This window comes from Sarcophilus harrisii, chromosome 6, assembly GCF_902635505.1.
Source record: "Sarcophilus harrisii chromosome 6, mSarHar1.11, whole genome shotgun sequence".
NCBI lineage: Eukaryota > Metazoa > Chordata > Mammalia > Dasyuromorphia > Dasyuridae > Sarcophilus > Sarcophilus harrisii.
The window spans coordinates 202,579,300-202,600,292 of record NC_045431.1 but is presented as its reverse complement, the minus strand read 5'-3'; the positions used below and the strand labels follow the sequence as shown (position 1 = coordinate 202,600,292).

Sequence of the window (20,993 nt, the reverse complement as noted above, 5' to 3'; positions counted from 1 at the left end):
CATTTATGGATGTTCAGAATTTTGTGTGGAATTTGAAATATTTTGTTTAAAAGCAATGGGCAAAACAATTGACTCAGATGTTTGTGTTCATATGTTCTAATTTTAGATATATTTCTCCATATTTAAAAGTAAAAAGTTTTGTACTTTATACCATACCAAGGGAATTATAAACAATTGCTGAACAAACCCTTTAGGTGTTCCTACCCCCAAAATTTCCCATGAAAGAAGCTATAAATTTACTTTATTTCGTTTCACTCTTCAAGTCTTTATCATTGTAAAAGTTCCCAAACTGTTCTTTTAAAAATGTACCACATCAAAGTATACTTCTAATACATAGTTTTTGGCAATATGAATTATCTCAATATAATTATTAACTCTCTTCATACGCTACATTAATCATTTTAAGTTTTATTGTAATCTAAACCTATGTAAAATGATATTCACAAGTTTTGCATTTAAAAATGTCATTCATTATTCTGCATCTTTCCCATCATTATAATGACTAACAAATGTATTTGTGTCGGAAAGGAGTCCCTTGAGCAACTAAAGTAAAAACATATGTATACCCAATCCCAGCAGTATAAAAACTAAAAATAGCATTATTAAACTTTTTCTGAATTACTGGTTTTATAAAGTTAGATTGCCAAACTAAATTTCTGGTCATGTGAAGTAAGCATGACATGGTGAGGTAAATGGGTGTGGATTTACAAATGTCCCACATTAGAAAAAAGGCCAAATTTTCCAGACATTGCTATATTTTGGTTTCATTCTTAGCGTTTCACCATTATTTTCCTGTTGTCACATCACATTTTATTTTATATATAAAAACACACTTGGATACTTTCATTGATCTTTAATTTTCTTGATGTGGTCACTCCCTTTATTTGATTCATACCTTTTCATTGTTCACAACCCTTATCAATATTTTTACAAAACTTCTGTATGTTGGATCTACTTATATACAAAGATACCTATGTGGTTCTTTTAATATGTTTATATTACCAGTATAACATTGGGATTTTCCATCTTTTATTTCATTCTTGTCTTGTGCCTAGCTCACCTTCTTTTGGCATTATACATGTTCTTGTTGATACCTTTCATTCTATTTCTTGTTTGAAAATGTAACATTGGTCATCTTTGATAGAATACTGTAGCTTCTGTATCAAATAGTTGAATATTTCATTGCTGTTTGAGTTGTTTGTAGTTTTAATTCTTATAAATTTTGCAGTTACTTAGAATGACCTTTGGCCTTGTGCAAAATATAATAATTCATATTATCTAGAGTTGGAAAGCATATTGAAGATTATTTAATTCATCTCCTTGTGGAAAAGACCAAGATAGAGTAAATGACTTCTCTAAGATCATTCATTGCTAAGTAGCTGAGCCAGATTCAAACCCAAGTGTTATGTGTCTAAGCCAATGTTCTTTCCTCTCTGTTATGTGGCCTTTTATTACTCCTTATTAGATCACAGGTCTTGTAGCAACTTGACATTTAAAGCATAATTTTAGCTTTAAACTTTCTGTGGAGTCTTCTACAATTGTAGAAAAACAAACAGTTTACATGTATGTCAAGTATAAGGGTTCTGTCGGCTATTATTTGTATCTCAATCAATTTTTCAACATGCTTCTACCATTTAGGTAATTTGACAGTCCTCATAAAAATGGTACCCCTTAAGATGGGTAAGTGTTTTTATAATATCTAATAATAATCAGATAAGAACTTCTTAACTTATGAATATCTTATAATGAAATAACCATTTCCTTACTCTCTGTGGAAATTATTCTATTATTTTATATTATGATATTTTAAAGTTTAAAAATAATTTTAAATAAAGTTATATTAAGATATTTTAAAGATAAACTTTAAAGTTTAAAGTAGTGAAAGGCATTTCTGTGGCATGACAAATGAGTTCATTTGAATGTAGTGAAGTGACTTGGGAAAGGTGCAGAATGTTTAATTAGACCCAAGTGGTATCCAGACTTTCAAATAAACTGAATTTGGTGAGAAATAATAGAAAGACTGTTAGCTTTCAAAACTGAGAAAGGGAATCAAGTAAGGAGGGCAAGTCAGAACATGTAGGAAAAGTCATATCTAAAGAGATATGGTGACCAACAATAAGATAATACCTATGTGCTAGTTATGTAGGTAATGATAACTCATTAGGGCCAGAAACTCTGCCCCTTTCTCAGCCAAATCATAGCTAGGTTCTATAATGTTCTCAAATAGCTCAATCCTTGTGCTAAAAGGACAGTTTCATTTTGATTCTTCTATTATAGTTCTATTGATGATTCTTTTTGAAAATCCAATTTCTGTCTTAGGTAGCTAATGTGAGAATTTGTTTGATAGAATATTCTTTCTTGCTAGCTTTTTTCTTTACCTTAGGTAGATGCTGTGTATAATTTCTCTTTTTCCTTTGGTCTTTCATTGCTTGTTAATTCTCCTTCTCCCTCTTCCTCTTCTTCCTCTCCCTCTTCCCTTTCCTCTCCTTTTCATTCTTACTCTTCCTCCCCCTTTCCCTCTTCTTCTTACTCCTCTTCCCCCCCTTCTTCTGTCTCTGTCTCTCTGCCTCTGTTTCTCTCTCTCTCTCTCTCTCTCTTTCTCTCTCTGTCTCTCTTTCTCTTACACACACACATTCTTTATAACTCCTGTGTCCTTTCCTTTTCTCTTCCATGGTCAAGAACACCCCTAATTCCTTCTTTTCATTCCATCTGATAGCTGAAAAACACCATAAAATACTAATCAAAGTGGATTCATTTAATAATATTACTTCTATCAAAACAACTGGGAGATATACACATACATACATAATATGTATATATACATGCATGTATACATAACTGTATATAATGGTTACATTCTGACATTGGCAGATATGCAAATTTACAATAGCTTTCCATATGAGCAGCCCTATTATTATCTATCCTTGCCTGCAATAGAATTATCAACCTTTATAGACTTGAAAAAAATTATAACATCAAAAGATGTGAGCTTTTGTTGTCTCTGTGTTGGAAACAAGTAGAATCAATTAGCCTATCAATTCTGGATTTATCTCCTTATATTCTCCAAATGAGCCTTCTGTTTTAGCCAGAATGGAATAAGTTCATACAATATGAACTTATTCACGTGTCATGCTGACCTGTCTTCTTACCTTTCATTGTTCTTGACATTCTCCTAATTGATAGATTATTCCCTTCCCCTCTACTTGTCTGAATCCTATCCATCCTTAATAGACAAGCTGAAATCTTAGCTCTAATATAAAAACTTCCCTGACACTCCAATCTCTTATAATCTCTTCTTTCTGGAATAGGGGACTTATATTAATAAGTTAAGAAAGCCCCTCAGAGAGCCTTGTAATTCTTATAATCTTTCTCAGTGCTTGTACCTTCAAAACTTCAGATGGTTGTTATGATGCACTCTGCTAGAAAAGCAAGTAAATGTGGAAGCAATTATCCACTGCAGTCCTGTATTGATGCCTTCTTCATCATGTGTAGCAGACTGCTTTAAAGGTACGTATGTGATGACCATGACCTTTTGAATGGCGTCTACCTTATACTGAATTTTTCTCCATAGTGAATAGTTTTTAGCAATGTATTTATTCTGCATGAAAAATTCATAGAAATCACTGACTGTGATTGTTTGATCATTTTTAAAATGAAGAAGTTAGACTAGATACCTGCTTAGGTCCTTTACAAATCTGTGATCCTTAGTCCAAATGCTTGTGACAGATGAGAAAATTGAAATTCAGAGAGGGGAAGTGAGGTGACCAGGATCCCACAACAACCACACATCATTATTTGAGTTGTGGGGAATATGTGTTTGTGTGGTGCTTCATGTGAGTTTTTCTTTGTTATTGTTTGTTCTTACCCTTTTTCTTATCTATTTATTTTATTTCCTTAAAGGAAGGAAAGGGGTTTACTAAGACATCTCATTTGGCTTCCTTTTTCACAGGAAGAAGTGTCTATCTATCCATGTACCTTCAAGTCAATATAGTCAGAACTAAGTCAGGATGTTAGCTGCCTGTCTATTAATACAGGATAAAGGCATTTCTACCAGCCAGAGTCACATAGTACAAACAGTTGTTTCTGGATCATTTAAAAGACTAAACTAAAATTCCCAAATGTCTGAGTCATATCCTGTGATATATATTTGTAGTAGAAAGAATTGCCTCCTATGAATATGTGAAAATCAAATAACTTTTATGAGCTTGTAAGTGCAACTGTAAGAGATAACTTTAAGTGGTCTACTGAATATTAAAATCAAGTGAAGCATAAACCAGGAAGATCTGTGCTTACTTAAGGTATTCTTTGCTGTCATAGAGGGTTACCTGAACAAAGTTCAAATAAAAGTGATATTGTCATGGCAGTGAGGTCATTCCAATGTTCATATTTATAAATGATATCTTGTTCATTTTATTTAGCTACAGAATATAAAAATTATCCTCAGTTGAAAGCTATGATAATTTTAGCATGATAGACTTAACTACCCATAGTAATGAACCTAAATGGATAAAAGAGCATTGTCTAACTTTAGTGGGTAGCCCATACACCAAGAAGTGTGCTTGTTTTTGTTGAGAGATCAGACATTAGTAAAGCATTGACTCAAAAGCTTGCAGCTAAGTTGAAGTAGAAGTGAGAAAGGTGATATCTACATGAATAGGAATAAAGGGAAAAAATGGAAGATTCATTTTGGAGGGCAAATTTGTTTGACAGTTTTATTCAATATGGGAATAAAGTTGAGGGAAGAGACAAGAATGATATTGAAATTGTTAACATCAGTTACTGGAAGTTGGTGGTGCCTTTGATAGAAACAAAAGTTGGAAAGGTGAATGAGTGTTGAGGAAATAGAATTACTTCTTCTTTGGTTATACTGAGTTTCAAATGACAGTGGAACCATATAGAGGCAAAGATGTTCAACAGGCAGTAGATGATATATGACTAGAATTTGGGAAAGAGATTAGGACTGGGTATATATAGGAGTTATCTGCATAGAAGTGATAATTAGATCCATGAGAGCTGATAAGATTACCAAGAAAAAGAACATGGAAAGGGGAGGGGAAAAAAAAGAATCATGCATACTTAGGGTGGAATTCCATTCCAGGGACACTAAAATGGGTTAGAATGGTGTATTGATACAGCCTCAAACAGCATAGACACATCAGGGATAGAGTTGTGTGGTCCTCCTTGCTCCCACTGTCCCATCTAACAGCATGGTATGGATAAGGGCCATTCTAGATGAGCAGTGAGATATGCCTTCTGGTGAAAAGCACAGTCATGGGTCAGAGTCTGAGTTTATATAAGTTTTTAGATAAGGCTGCTGCAGAAGCTGTCACATTGTCAGTGGTAGTAGGTTGATGGGATAGAATATGGACTAGTGTCAAAAGGAGATTTCTAAAAATGAACCAAAAAGACATACTCAGGATGAAGAAAGTAGACTATATTAACTGTTATTCATTAGCGAGCTTGCTAGAGATTTTCAACTTCTATTTCTATTTATTTTTTTGTTTTGTTTTTGGGTTTTTTAAAATTTCATATAAGAGTACTTTTTTAAAAATTATATCTTTTTATTTACAAGACATATGCACGGGTAATTTTTCAGCATTGACCCTTGCAAAACCTTCTATTCCAACTTTACCCCTCCTTCCCTCCACCCCGTGCCCCAGATGGCAGGTAGACCAATGCATGGTTAAAGTATATGTTAAATACAATATATGTACATATATCCGTCAGTTATTTTGCTGCACAAGAAGAATCGGACTTTTAAATAATGTAAAATTGACCTGAGAAGGAAATCAAAAATGCATCAGCTTCCATTTATAACTGGAATGGGGTGCAGTATAAGTCTTAAGTGTTTCAGAGTTATATAACAGGAGACAGACCTAGGAATGTGCAATTATAGACTCTGGATTTTCAGTCCACCTCTTGGACTCGTTGTTTTGGCCTGCCTTAGCATAAATTTCATTTCTACCAATTGTACATCAAATGACTGTATCTCTTGGATACATTTTAGGACACATCAGGCAAGCATTAATACTATGACAATATGAGGATTGTAGACAGCTGATTATAGAAGGCCTTGGAACCATCTTCCTCAAAACATCCCCAAACTGCAAAGGAATTAAGGATTATTTCCATGACGTTACCTAGAGTTATGGTAGCTGAAAATGAGAGATTATGAATTCTACTTCTCATATGTATATGAATAGAAAGGTCTTGCAGATTCTAGTAGGTCGTCAATAAGCACAGCTATGTTCCTTCACCATAATTAGATATATTATCTGCTATCATTATACTGAAGTCTAAAAGAAGATCACAAGTGTCTTTAGATATTGATCATTTTATGATGTTCTACCAAAAATTTGTTTCTCAAGTCTAGGAATTTAAATCCCTATTAAGTACTAAATTCTAGAAGGCAATGGTCATTTCTAGATCTAATTCTTTTTGTCTTGGATTCTTTCCAAAATTGAAAGTAAACTGGTAAAAATCGTTAAATTATCCTAGCTCTTTCAATCTTTGTTCTGTCTTAGATATCTGGGCCTTTAGCATTTCTGTGCTCTCGCATATTAATTCTGTCATGAATTCCATCCATGTACGCTTACTTTGAGAATTCACATTGTATTACTACTCTGAATTTTAAAGCAGTAATTAGTATACTAATTTTGAGTGGGTCAAGTACTTCCAAATCATCACAAAATTGCTGTATGTCATCTATACCGATTTTATTTTCATCTTGAGCATCTTTAAACAGAAATGTGATCTCTTTATATCTATTGTATAGCTCTTCTAACTTCTTTTTGTCTAGTGATCCTTTAACATTTTCTTATATAAATATAACATTCAGGATTTTGAGGAAAGTTGTCTATTGCAGCATTTTCTGAGTCAGATAACTCACAATTTTTTTCACTAGATTGTGTGAAGATCATAAACTAACAAACATTATCCTTCTGCAGTGATTTCAATTTGTTCGTGTTGACGTCCTCCACGCCTCTCCTCTCCTTTACCTCTTCCCTAGGAAGAACATGTGTTACAATTGGAATTTTCACTCCTAATACAACTCTATCAGAAGAATTAGCAGAGAATTCAATGAATTAATTATCCATCCTGTAAAAGGAGATCTGTGCAGGGATTAATAGATTTTTATGAAGTGGGATGTAAGAAAAATGTTAGCCAAACTTGAGAGGTTAGAAAAAGATGTGGAAATCTCTTCCTCTTAAGCCTCTGTCTCTTAAGCCATATGGCATTAAATATAATCTTTTAAACGGGAATTTTTTTCACATAAATTTTACTTTCATCCCTTGCATAGTATTCTCTCTCTAAGTTTTTGGCCCTTTTAGGCCTCACACTCATTTGTGATTGGTAAAATCTTTATCCTGATATGAGACTTTCTAGGAACTTTTCATGGTTTTATATTGAGATGTGCTAACAAGATTTTCTAGTCTATAGGATAACAAGATAGACAATGTGATGAGCTGCTTGTTACATTCTCTTTACTTTTCTTTACTTGGAGGCTAATACATAGTGGATACAGTCTGATCTCAAACTGCATTCTTGGTCCTCTGTCCAGCATACCAAGTCTAATTTTATCTACCTTCCATAATGTGGCCATACAGTAATTATTTAATTTTAATTATCATCCTAAATCCTTTAATAATCATTATTATTTCTATCTCTTCTCTGGGCTTATCGGACCATGTTTTTGCGAACTCACTATTACGTTATATCCATTCATATCTTTGGATCATTGTATTATTTCCCTTCAAATTTCAGGCCACCACTCCTGCTTACAAAACTTGGTCTCTGCCCCCAAGGAGCTTACATTCTTTTGGGGGAAGATAACCTGCATTCTTGATTGTTCCTTGATGTCCTTGTGGGTTTCAGTTCTTTAATTTAAATTTCATTTCTCCAATTTAATTTTCAGAACTGTGGAAAATCAAATGCTCATCCATTTCTCATAATTTCCCCCTTTTTTCTTTCTTAATAATTTGATTTCCACATCCTTTTTTAACCTCTCAAGTTTGGCTAACATTTTTCTTACATCCCACTTCATAAAAATCTATTAACCCCTGCACAGATCTCCTTTTACAGGATGGATAATTAATTCCTGAATTCTCTGCTAATTCTTCTGATAGAGTTGTATTAGGAGTGAAAATTCCAATTGTAACACATGTTCCTTCTCTTCCTACCAAAAACCTTTCTAGAGACATTCTACTTTCCAATGCCATTCTGCTGGTAGCATCTAACTACTCTGCTATTCCCTTCACTGCCTCTCTGGTGTAATTTATCCAATAATAGTTACTCATCAGAGTAAGAATGACCCAAATCCAAAACTTACTAGATTTCTAACCTTGATTTCTAGCCTTGATTCATCAGTTACTCTCCTTGATTTAATTCTTCCTGAGTCAGTCTTACTTTCTTCATTGAATGCCAAGGTATTATATTATTTCTCAAGGCTAAAATGCTTCACTTAGCCCTTGTCTACCCATTCTCTCTTTTTCAGATTGTATGACTTCTTCAAAATCTAGCTCAAGACCCATCACACTCTCTCTGGGAATTCTCCCTTCGGAACTTTCCTGTCCCACCCTACTTAGCACTTAATTATTTTTTGATGTATGCCAAACTTTTGAGAGCAGGAAATTTTGTCTGCATAGCTCCTATATGCCCACAGCACATATTACAGAACAGGATATATCTATAGTTTAATGCACCTTAGAAATACTCTGGTCCAAACCCTTTTTTCTATTTCCCAAATAAGGAAAAGAAGGCCTGTGAAAAGTAGGTGACTTGGCCAAGATCACACAGGTAATAACTCACAGAGTATGTATTTTAACTTCATTTCTCTAGTTTCAAAACCAGCACTCTTTCTTTCTTTCTCCTGGCACTGCATTGAATGGATGGCAGCTGCAGCACAGCCTCATAGCTGCTCTCATGGCACAGGATGCTTTGGAGAGAAGGTAGCTCCATATTATCTTTTCTTAAATTTTTTTTATTAAAAATTTTTATTTTCTTGCTAGTACCCCGGCCATTGAAATAAAAAAGAAAAAAGAAAGCCTTATAACAAATATGTATAATTAAGTAAAAAAAAATTCCTTTATTTACCAAATCCAAAAAATTTATTTTTTATTCTGCAGGGAATTCATTTCTCTGTCAGGAGGACAGCATTCTTTATCATTGGTTTTTGAGAATCACAGTTCTGCTAAAATAAACTTCCTGAAGCACACATTGCTGTCCCATTATGTATCCAGAACCTAGCATAATACCATCCACTTAATAATATTTGTTGAATGAATGAATTTGTGGTGATTTAAATGTCATTTTATTTCTTGGCTCATAATCATTAACTGTCAAGATTATAGAATCCTAATCTCATCCATTGTGTTTGCTTTTCTACCCAATTCTGTGTTATTTGCGAATTTTATAAGCATGCCATTTATGTCTTTGATCCAAGTCATTGACTCAGATCCTTGTACTATTTCAATGTGTTCCTCCTTCCAAGTCAGTATCAAACCATTAAGTGTCATCACTTTAAGTCCAAGCAGTCAATCAATTCTGAATCTCTGTAATTGTACTATAATTTAGAAACATCCCTGCGTCTTGTCCACAATAACAACATGACTTAGTCAGATACTGTGTTTAAATTTAAACAAACTACAACGTGAGCATTGGCCTTAGATTAACTGTTCTTGTAAATAAGGAAAGAAGTTTAGCCTGTTGTACGCTTTTTTGATGAAACCTTATTAACTCATTTGTTATTTCAAATTTGATTTGTAAAATTAATCATCTCTTCAATACAAAATTTTCAAAATTCATAGTAATAATAATTCCAATTTTTGTAGTGCTTCAAGCTTTACAAATTACTTTCTTTAAAACAGCCATGTAAGTTGGATAGTATAAATATTGTCACCATTTTCATTCAGTTGAAGATATAGAATCTAAGAATACATAAGTAATTTAAACACAATCAAACAGCTAATGAATGTCAGAACCAGGATATATTTACTTTCTAAGTTACATTCAATAACAAATGAGCAAAATATATGTTTTATCTTTTTTAATTTAATAATAATAGACATAAATACATTAAAAATTATGGTCTTGAGGAAGATTGTTTAATATTTCACATGAATATGTCTTAGCAGTAATAATTGTAGATAAATTCCTGGAGAACAAAACCTATGTCTTATATTTAGCTGTTCCAATTCCTTTGGCCCTCAGAATTGCACCTTTGCACATAAAAAATTTTCAGTAAGTACTTATTGAATAAATGAAAATTTCAGTAGGGAGTTGAATGAAATAGCTCCATGAAGAAGCTTTATTTATTTTTTTTCCTGAAAATACTTTTTCTCTTGGTAATGTATTTAAATATACATTTTATAGTAAAATAGTTGGAAAGACACAAGGAGAAATACTAAAATGATGATGGAGTTAGGGGAAACAGAAAACTCTGATCTATATGGTGGCAATTGTAAAGGAATTACCCATACTTGTCTAACTCTGCAATATGTATCTATATAGAGATAATCTATGTATCTATCTATATCTATATTATATGAAGAGACAAACAGACAGACAAAGTGAGTAAACTTTACAGCCTTTCACCTTAAAGAATAGCCTTGGCAATGGATATAGGAAGGTCCTGGTCCATGCCCCTTCTGTTAAATCAGATAAATTTCATTTCATTACTGTTCTCTTTGACAGAATCCATGATTATAGATGTATAAGGTAAACATTTATCATGATACCTAATAAAATTATGAGGACTTATTATTTTTAGGAAAATTACTTATGAAACCAGTCATTATTTATGACAGCATATGAAGTATTTTTTTTTCTTCATGCATTATGAGTCCTTACAATAATAGTATTTTTCTTATCAATTTCTTTTAGTCATGTGATTAATTTTCAAGGCTGCAAAAGACAAGAGATGCCCTGAAAGTTCACAGAAATGCCATTTTGTATAAAAACTGCCTTGGAAAAAATAAAATAAAATAAAAATAAAAAAAAATAAAAAAAACTGCCTTGGAATATTGTCTTACTGTCAACTTTCATCTATGAAAATCATAAGAGTGATTTCTAAATTAATTTAACTTTGAACAAAACTTTAAGATTCTTTGTTCTTGGCACTACTATATGTATTGTCACTGCTTAAAAATAGTGTTTAAGTACATTTCTTGAGACCATTATTTAGAATGTGGATGGTGGGATAGGTCTCTCTGGTATAATTTATTGATTACTCAGGGTTTTACTTAATTTGTGGATTTTCTAGCCTTCCATAGTCTCTTCCTGCTACCTTTCATTATTTATTAAAAATTTTTCTAGAGGACTGATAGGTCAGAGAAATTCAATTCAGTAACTATTTTTAAGCATTTATCATGCATTAGTCATTGTGTTAGGGTAGGGAATTCAGAGTTAAATTTAAAATAGCTCTTGCCATCAAGGAGTTTATATGCAGTATAATATCAGAGAGAAGGCATGTATACAAATTACTGTAATTTAAAATAGATTACAAGTACAAAGAAAAGGTATAATTTAAAGAAGCACTTAGAAATCTAAGGTAGATGCTTTTGGTTTATGGATATGTAGATCAGAGAAAGCTATTCAGAGAAAGTAGCATTTAAGTTGAACTTTGAAGGTTAGATTGAAGTTGGGATATGTACAAACGCGGAGTTATAAAGGAAAGAACTCAAAGAAGAGTGAACAAGAGAAAAACATGATATGAGGCATGGTTGGAGCTGGATTATAGAGGCTTCTAATGTAAGAAGTTGGGAATGTATTTGGAGCCAGTGAGCTGCCAGTTTTTGAGCAGGGGAATGGCATGAGGAAAGATCATCCTAAAAATTTATCTGTTAGATCTCTGGATAAATTTCTGACCAAACAAGAAATATAATATCACAGGAAGCATATGACTTGATCAAATGAAATTAAAAGGGGCAACTAGGTGACACAGTGCATAGAATGGTAGGCCTGGAGTCAGGAAGAAGTAATTTCATATTTGACCTCAGATACTAGCTAAGTCACTTAATCCCATTTGTCTTATTTTTTCATATGTAAAATGAACTGAAGAAGGATGGCAACCATTCCAATATCTTTACTAAGAGAACCCCAGGTGGGATCCTGAAGAATCAGAGAGAAATGAAATGAGCAACAACAACAAAAATTAAAAAGTTCTTACACAAAACCAGTTCAGCCAAAATTAGAAGGAAAACAGAAAACTGAGGGAAGAGAATTAATAGCAAGTTTCTCCCATAAAAGCTTTGTTTCTCAAATATAGGAAATTGAACTCCCTTTCTACTAGGATAAAATACAGATTTTTTAGCCTGCTGTTAAAGGCCCTTCACTCTGGTTCCTACCTTATTTCATTCTACTACCTTTCAGAAATTCTACATTCTGACCAAATTGAATTACTGATGATTCCTGGAACTCAACACTCCTCTTCTTTCTCCATGTTATTTACAGAATATGTCACCATATTCACTTGAAGTGCCTTCCCTACTCCTCCCTGTTTTTAAAAGTTCCTTGTTTTCCTTTTTGGTTCAGCTCAGGAAACAATTATTTTTGGTTGAATTTTCCCCCTTTCCTCCCAGTTATTACTATTTTGGGGTACTATTTTTATTTGTATATATGTGAAGTCTTTTCTCTGCCCTGACCTGGTAGAATGGAAAGCTGCCTGAGAGCAGAGACTGTTTAGTTTAGTCTATCTCCAACATCAAGTACATAGTGTATACTTCATAAATATTGAATTGAACTTTAAAATGTCTCCTTTTATAAGTAATGAATAAAGAGGTAGAAGTTTCTCTCTTTATCCTTCTCTTTTCCTCATTTCCTCCTTTGGAAAGTTGATTTGTTTGTAACTCAACACCCTGTTCTACATGAAGATGTAGAAGAATGGTAGAAACACAGATTTAGAGCTAGAAAGGACCTTAAAGGTCATCTAATCCAGCAGTTTCGGTCCTAAATGATGAAATGATGTGTTTTCAGACACTAAATGGCAAGGCTGGGATCTGAAGTTGGATTTTCTGACTCTACAAGCTCACACAGCCTCTCCAAACACTAGAGATAGACAAGAGTGATGGAAAAGACTGGTCTATTGGGAAACAAGCATTGGTAAGGAATGTTTGGTCAAGTGTGGAAGGTTTATATTTTGTTGGCAATATAAATGATTAATTTTCCATGTGAAAAGTGGATGCACAATATGAGACTTATTCTTTTGTTTATGACCACATCCCTCCATTCAGAAAACCAAGGCATTTCAAAACAGATGCTGGATGGTTGAGTGTCCAAGACATTTAGTATTCTCAGCCACAAGTGTTGGCCAAATATTGTTCTTGGAAGGAAGAAATTTTTTTTAGGGTAATATGGCTTCCTGCTAAGTGTCTCACAGAGAGCTGACAAATAACTACACATTTTATTCTCATCATAATTTTACTTTATTTGAATGAAACATAAGTTGTAATAAATAACTTGGTGTTTCCCTTGTTTTTCAAATGTCTGCTGTTCTTTTTGAAGATCTTCGGTGTGCTTTTATGATACTGGTAGCAGGTTGAATGGGTTTTTACTATTCTGTTTTGGAAGCATAATTATGCAGAAGAAGGTTATAGGCTATTTTCAGGTCAAGCGAATTCTTATTTTTAAATAGGAATTTATATCAATAGTGTCATTTATAGCCATGCTATTAGGTATGGCCCTTGTAGTACATAAATCAAGTTGAGTCAGTAATCTTATATTAAGCACCTTGTCAGTACTAGTCATATCCTGGGGATACAAAGAAAGGCAGCAGCAGGAGCAACAACAAAAAGAACAGAAACAATTCCTGGTCTCAGGGAGTTCACAATTTAATACTGGAGACAACATGCAAATTCTGGGTAAATTAGATCTAATCTAAGAGGGCAGACACTACGTTTAAGAAGGACTAAGAAAAGTTTCTTGTAGAAAAGGGGATTTTACCGTGTCTTAAAGGCAGCCAGGGAAGCCGAGAGATAGAGGAGAGGAGGAAGACCATTTCAGAACATGAGAGCCAGCCAGAGAAAATTTATGTAGTCAGAAAATGGAGCAGATTGTAAGAGGAACATTCAAGAGACCTGAAGTCTCTTGATATAAGGAGTGCATGGAGGGGAGTGAGGTGTTAGAAAACTGGAAAGTAGGAAGGAGTCTGGTTATCAAAGGCTTTGAAAACTGGAGGGTTTTATATTTGATCTTAGAAATAACAGGAAGCCATCAGATTTAATTGAGTGGTCACATGTGTTAGTTAGAAAGATGAATTTCAAAACTAAGTAAAAATAGACTGGAGTAGAAAGAGACTTGAATCAGAGAGAACAGCCAAAAGGTTACTGCAGTAGTCTCAGCATGAGATGATGAGGAAGCATGTGAAATATTAGCTGTTCAGACAATTTTAAAGATGATATGTAGATAAAAACTGTTAAAGTTTTTTGTTGTGTTTAACACAACAAAAAGATCATCAGGTTTATTGTTACTATAAGGAAACTGACAAGAAGGGCAGTTGACTAGATATTCCTGGATATTCCTGCATCAATTTCCCATAACCATTCTATTCATTCACTGGGCCTCATAGCTGCCTCCAAAATAAAGTTGTCTCAGGGATTTAGGCAACTACAAAATAAACAATCCACATATAGATCACTGAAGGTATTTGTTTGTTGATTAGTGTTCCTATAAGATGACCTATTTTAAGGAATTTTCCTGCTGGAGGAAAAATGTATCATGGGGGGGAAGTCTGGTAGAAATTAATTAGAATAATTTATTATATATCTTATGCCAATCACTCAGTATTTATTACTAGATTCTTTTATGATTTGCAACTGATCTGTGTAATATGGAAGGATACCTAGAAGTATATTAACAAATTATTGCCCTTTAGGATCTTGGAACTATGATTTTTATATACATAAAGCAATTGAGAGGCAATATAATGATAAAGCTTAATAATACTTTCAAATTATTTGATATAATTTCTGTGAATCACCTGAAGGGAAAAAAGCACAAGAGAAATGATTATTCCTTCTGACCCATCAAATCTTCTTACTCCTAAGGAATATAATTTTACAAATTGCCTTGTCAAGTTCAGAGCATTTCCCCTCTAGACAGTGGGTATAGGACTCCCAAGACCTTTCTCTTATTCTTTACCTCTAAGAAGTTTCCTCTTAACTCTTGCCTCATAAATGAACATAGCCTTTATTCAAACTGTGACAAATACTTTTATAATGAAGCCTGTATTTTTGTCATTGGCTATATATAAATGTGTGTGTGTGAGAGAGAAAGAGTATCTATCTCACTTTAGATCTCTTCCTGAAATGTATGTAAATCAACCAGATAAGCAGAGGTTAGGGACACACTGTGGAGTTCAACCAGTATTTGCTTCAGGCATGTAAATTAAATGTGTACTTACTAAGTTTCATTTGTGTGCCTAACCTCTACTATGCTAAGAAGAATAGGAAGCTGTAGTCGCATCTCAAACTTCACATATGTAATCCAAAAAATTGGAAGGTTTTTTTGTTTTTTTTTTTTTTGATTTGTTTGACACTGGCCAATGCCTTTTTTTTTTTTTTTTGGCTGTTCCATTCTCTCCTTTGCTGACAGATATGCTTTGTGATTCTGCATAGGGGATATTACTTTTGAATCAGAAGAAGCTGGCTTTCAATCCTGGCTCTGCCATTGATTCAGTGATTGACTTTAGACATGACCATTTTCTCTGTGCTTCATTTTTCTTGTGGGTAAAATTGGAAGCATGCTTAGATGACCCTTGAAGCCCCTTCCAATTCTGATAGTCTCAGATTCTGAATCTCCTCATATTTACTTGAGAATTACAGTGGATAATTGCACTTTTGCCATTTACTCAATACCTTAACTCCTTTCATTGAGGCATACATAAATTTAGAGAGCTATAATGGCTACATATTGAATTTTATGTTCCTCTACCTTACTGGATTGCACACTTCATAAGACTGTGCACTATTCTCCAGGCCCTCTCTTTGTGTAATAATTTAGTTTGACAGACATTTAAACTAAGTTTCTTTTCAATACCCCAGTATACTCCTATTTTCACAGACATGATTTTCTTCTCAACTCTTTCTGGCTGGGAAGGTTTCAAAAAAAAAAAACCCTCAAACTTCAATTCTAAGTTTGGTGATGAAAAAATATTGGTTTGTTTTGTGAAATGTTATTTTTAAATGCAAGAACGATAGGAAAAACAATAACCCAAAGTGATGAATCTATAAAATACTCAGATCTTATTATATTGTATTATAAAATACTCAGTACTTATTAGAGACATTATTAAATAATTATTAAAGTTATTAAAGTACAGCTGATTTAGCTGTGAAATACATCTTTTAATACTAAGAATTTAGGAAGGAATCTAAAAGATGATTTAGTTAAGCTCCTTTCATATAGAGAGTAATAAATTGAGGTCCAGAGAAACCCAGAGGGATTTGTCCAAGGTCACACAAGTTGTTAAAGTAAAAGGTGGAAAGAGGCCGCAGGGAAATGCTACTTCCCCCCACTATCTCACCTCCAGGCTGTAGCCAATTTCATTCTTTTGTATTTACATAGTGACCTTCATCCAAGTATCATAAAGCTCTTTACAAATATAGCCATAGTTTTCTTCTCAAATGGCATGTAAGGTAAAGGGCAAGTATTTTAGATTTGAGTAACTGATTGCTTATGACATTTTCAATGTTACTGTGGTAGCATAGCCAGGAATGTAATAAGGCCCTTTCAGTTCAACTCAGATATGTTGTCTACAAGTACTTGAATTTTAAAATAAGGCTGATTAGTTTTAAGTGGTTGAAAATGAGTGTTCCTGGGAAAGTTACAAATTTTCATTTATCCCAACCATAATATAATAAAAATAATGATAAATCTGCCTTAAACTTAATTTAATTAAAGAATAAAGAGTAATTTTTATTTAAAACTCTTGATTGCTGAATATATTTTAAAATACAATACTTTTATATAGAATATTGTGATTTGTAAGTGTTTCTGATTTTAAAAAGTTTTATTTCCATATATCTCTACTTTAGGAAAATACTAAGTTTTAATATCTTTCAGTGTGTTAATCAGTTTAACTTATTTGGAATAATTGGATGTTTGGAGAAATTTTGTGATGGTTATGCAGTTTAATACAGAAATAGTTCTCTGCTGCAAAATAACCGAAAGATTGGCTAGAGGCAACTTTAAATTAAGGTAAAATTAATTTGTTCAGATATCTGGTTCTGATCTTAGTAAGAGATATTTTTCCTCTCCAATTTTACAAGACCGTTTTGGTTGGGACATTTTGTTCAACTATGTAATACTGCTACTTAAATCCAGTATCAGATAACGGTAATTTCTTCTCTCTTCTACCCTTTTTTGTGGTCTTTGCTTTGTTCTGTGTGCCAGGAATTCGCATCCTCTTCTGACCTTATTCAACTGTTTTGTTAAATCTCAAAACAACTTGTGTGAAGATGTGTTGGATTTTTTACTTCATCTTAAGAATTTCCAGTGTGGAACATACTTCCTATAATACATATTATATGTTTTACCTATTTGTTCCTATAATACATATTATATGTTTTACCTATTTGTTCACATATGATGGTGTGACTCTTCGTGGTTATTAATCTTGAATAGTTTTTTTATTAAAGCTTTTTATTTACAAAACATATGCATGGGTAATTTTTTCAACATTGACTCATGCAAAATCTTTTGTTCCAAATTTTCCCTTCCTTCTCCCCACTCCCTCCTCTAGTTGGCAGGTAGTCCAATGTATGTTGAACTAGTTTTGAACTTAATTTTTATAATGTTCTTATTTTACTTCATATCTTGAAAGGCTTTCAGAATTACTTTATTTTCAATATTTTGTAGCAATTCTTTTTATGGTGGCAAAGAATTGGAAATTGAGGGAATGCCAATCACCTGGGGAATGGCTAAACAAGTTGTGTATTTATGTAATGGAATATTATTGTGCTATAAGAAATAATGAGTAGACAGATTTGAAAAAAAAAAAACTGGAAAGATTTGCATGAACTGATGCAAAGTAAAGCGAACAGAACCAGGAGAACATTGTACATAATACTAGCAGTATTGTACAGTGATCAACTCTGAATGACTTCTTGGCAATGCAATGGTCCAACACAATTCCAAAGGACTCATGATGAAAAATATTATCCACTTCCAGAGGAAGAATTGATGGAATCTGAATGCAGATCAAAGTATAATATTTTTCATTATTTAATTTTTTTTTCCTTTTGGTTTGTTTCTTCTTCTACTATATGACTAACATGTAAGTATGTTATACATGATTGTATCTATTATAAACTGTATACAATTGCTGACCACCTTGGGGAAGAGGGAAAAATTTAGAATTCAAATATAATTAAATCAATGATAAAAATTGTATTTACATGTAATTGGAGGGGACATACTATGTATAAAAAAGAAGTACTTTATTTGTAAAACTCCATGACTCTATGACACAGTTTCTGACATATTATCTACCACTTTCTGGCCTCGTCTTCATCTTGATTTGTTATAGTCTTTTTTTTATAAAGGCCCAACTCAGGTGTCATGACCTATAGGAAGCTTCCCTGGATTGTATTCCATGATTATTCTGGGCAAAAGGGATCCTTCCTTTTTCTCACTCCCTCCTGTCCCTCCTCTCTCTCCCTCTCTTTCTCATTCTTCTTCTTTCATTCCTTCTTCTCTTTTTCTCTCTCTCCTCATATTTTCCATAGCCCTTTGCCTGGACCTGCCATTTTATATTTTACTAATTGTTCTTTATATTATAGTTATTTGTGTATCACATTTGTCTTTGCAATCCACAGTATGTAGAACAGTGCATTTTCCAGAGGTCTCCAAATATATAATGGGCACTAAATAAATGTTTAGTGAATTAAAATAAGTTCTCTACTCTCCTCTCCCTTTGGATATATTAATATCACTTGATTGCCAAGAGACTGGCTGCATTCCAGAACTGCTTTATCAAACATCCTGTCTTGCCATTTAGAATTAAATGTGACATTAAAGTGATGCAACTGATTAAAAAAACTAGATATCATTGCTGTGGAGGTACACTACTCACATTCTTTACGAAGCCTAGCTACAGACTTCTGGAAAATATTGGCAGACAGATAACCCTGGCATTGGGTAGTCTGGAATAGAGTGAGTCCTTGAGGAAAGGCATAGGACAGTTTGAAAGGAAGAGTTGTAAATGGTCCCACATTTCAAAAAAAAAAAATAGCTACTACAGTCACAAGATAAATAGAGGCCTTATGTGTGTGTACTTTGGAAAGGTCTGTTGGTTTTCACAAAAACATATGTAAACAACTAGTGCTGTCACTTACCAGTAATCCATATCAGTAGTGATTCTAGTATTTGTATAAGAAATTTCAGCAGTTAGATAATTGTAAAAAAAAAAATAGTGCATGAGTACTTGAAAATTTTTTGATTTTAAGTTTAGCATACTTTCCATCATAGTACTAAGCTGTTGTTATTTCTCCTGCTATCTTGTTCTGATCATTTTCAGTAGAATTCAGATAGAAACAATTCTGGGACAAAACACTATCATGCTATTATTCTTTTATAGTTAAAGTTCTATGAACAACTCACAAGAGGATAAACTGACTGCTTTTTTAATTAAATAAAAGTATTAGAATATTGGTTTATCTTCTTTAGAAAAATTAAAAGCATTTGTGGGACAGCTTCCATTATTATCATGAATATTGATAGTATAATTTAGCTTTTGTCTGTAGGAGAATAAAGACACAAATCTTGCAAGATGAGAAAGTGTACACTGGCTTATAGTATGTAGCAATGGAAGAGGAATACTTGTGTAGATGAGATTACAGCTTCTTTGAAAGAATGTTTTTGGTTATTAGGGTTTGTATGACCTTGGACATAGATTATCACTTCTTGAGGCTTCAGTTTCCTCATCTGTAAAATAAATGGTTGGACTAGAAAATTTTAGCTATTCATTTATAAAATGCTTTATAGTTAGAAATTCTTTCTGGGCTGTAAGGCCCTTTTTGTTCTACCCCCTTTTTATTAATATAGAACCTTGGGACACATCTCCCTCTGATGGTCACAGACGGAAATAGGATGCTTCAGAGCAGTTCTGTTAACTTCTTACCAACATCTTTGGCAAAAGAGCATCTAAACCTAACACTTGTTCTTTCCAGAATCCTACTGTGATGGTGATAGGTTATAAAAAGTACACAGATACTAGGTCTGGTCTGGAGGGAGAAGGAAAAGGTGTCTGATAGTTACTCTTCAAGAAGGTGATACGAGGTCGTCTAATAATATCCATTGTGAAGCAATGATCACATTGATCCACTGAGTCTATTCTAGTACTAGAAGAAACCCATAGCTCTCCCAGGAAACTTCAGAGGTCCTCCTGATGTGTAAACATATTTTTAAAAAATCTCTTTGTTCAGATTTTCATATTTGTGAACAATATAAATATTTTCTTACATTTCTTTCCAGTTATACTAGAAACAATTTGCTTCACCAGGGATAGATTTTAAGATCACTAGTAGAATTAGAATTTTTAAACACTCAACACGTGCATTAGGATTATCATAATTTTTAGTGCAAATATGTTAAGCTGAATGTGTTTATTTAGTTACACAGAATTGGGAGAACCACCTCTTGGCTTTCTTTCAAGGGTTAGGAGAGAAGCAAAACTCCCTAAAACCTTGAGAGAATTGACAACTTTCTCTGGTCCAAATTCTTTCTTGCTTTATTAATTGTATCACCTTCTTTTTACAAACCACAAAAATTATCCAGTTACCACCTGTCAAATATGGAAATTCCCTGAAATGAAAATACTAAGTTATTTGTTCATTCAGTAAGTATCTATTAAATGCCACTTTATTGACTTTAAGACAGGGTTTGATAACACTTGGGAATATAGTGTTTATGATTCTGGTTTTACAATCTGGGAGTTTATAATCTAGATAAAATAAGATAATCAAATGTCACTGATAGAAGATTATTTCTTATTATAG

The 20,993-nt window shown here is 33.2% G+C and overlaps 1 protein-coding gene and 1 pseudogene across 4 annotated transcripts in view; one reads left to right on the top strand and one right to left on the bottom strand.

Annotated features, from left to right (window-relative positions):
• The window catches only part of SBF2 (SET binding factor 2), a 430,203-nt gene that overhangs the window by 105,938 nt on the left and 303,272 nt on the right, over positions 1-20,993 (top strand). The gene's annotated exons all lie outside the window — the stretch shown is intronic.
• Positions 6,179-6,977, bottom strand: LOC105750935 (annotated as a pseudogene).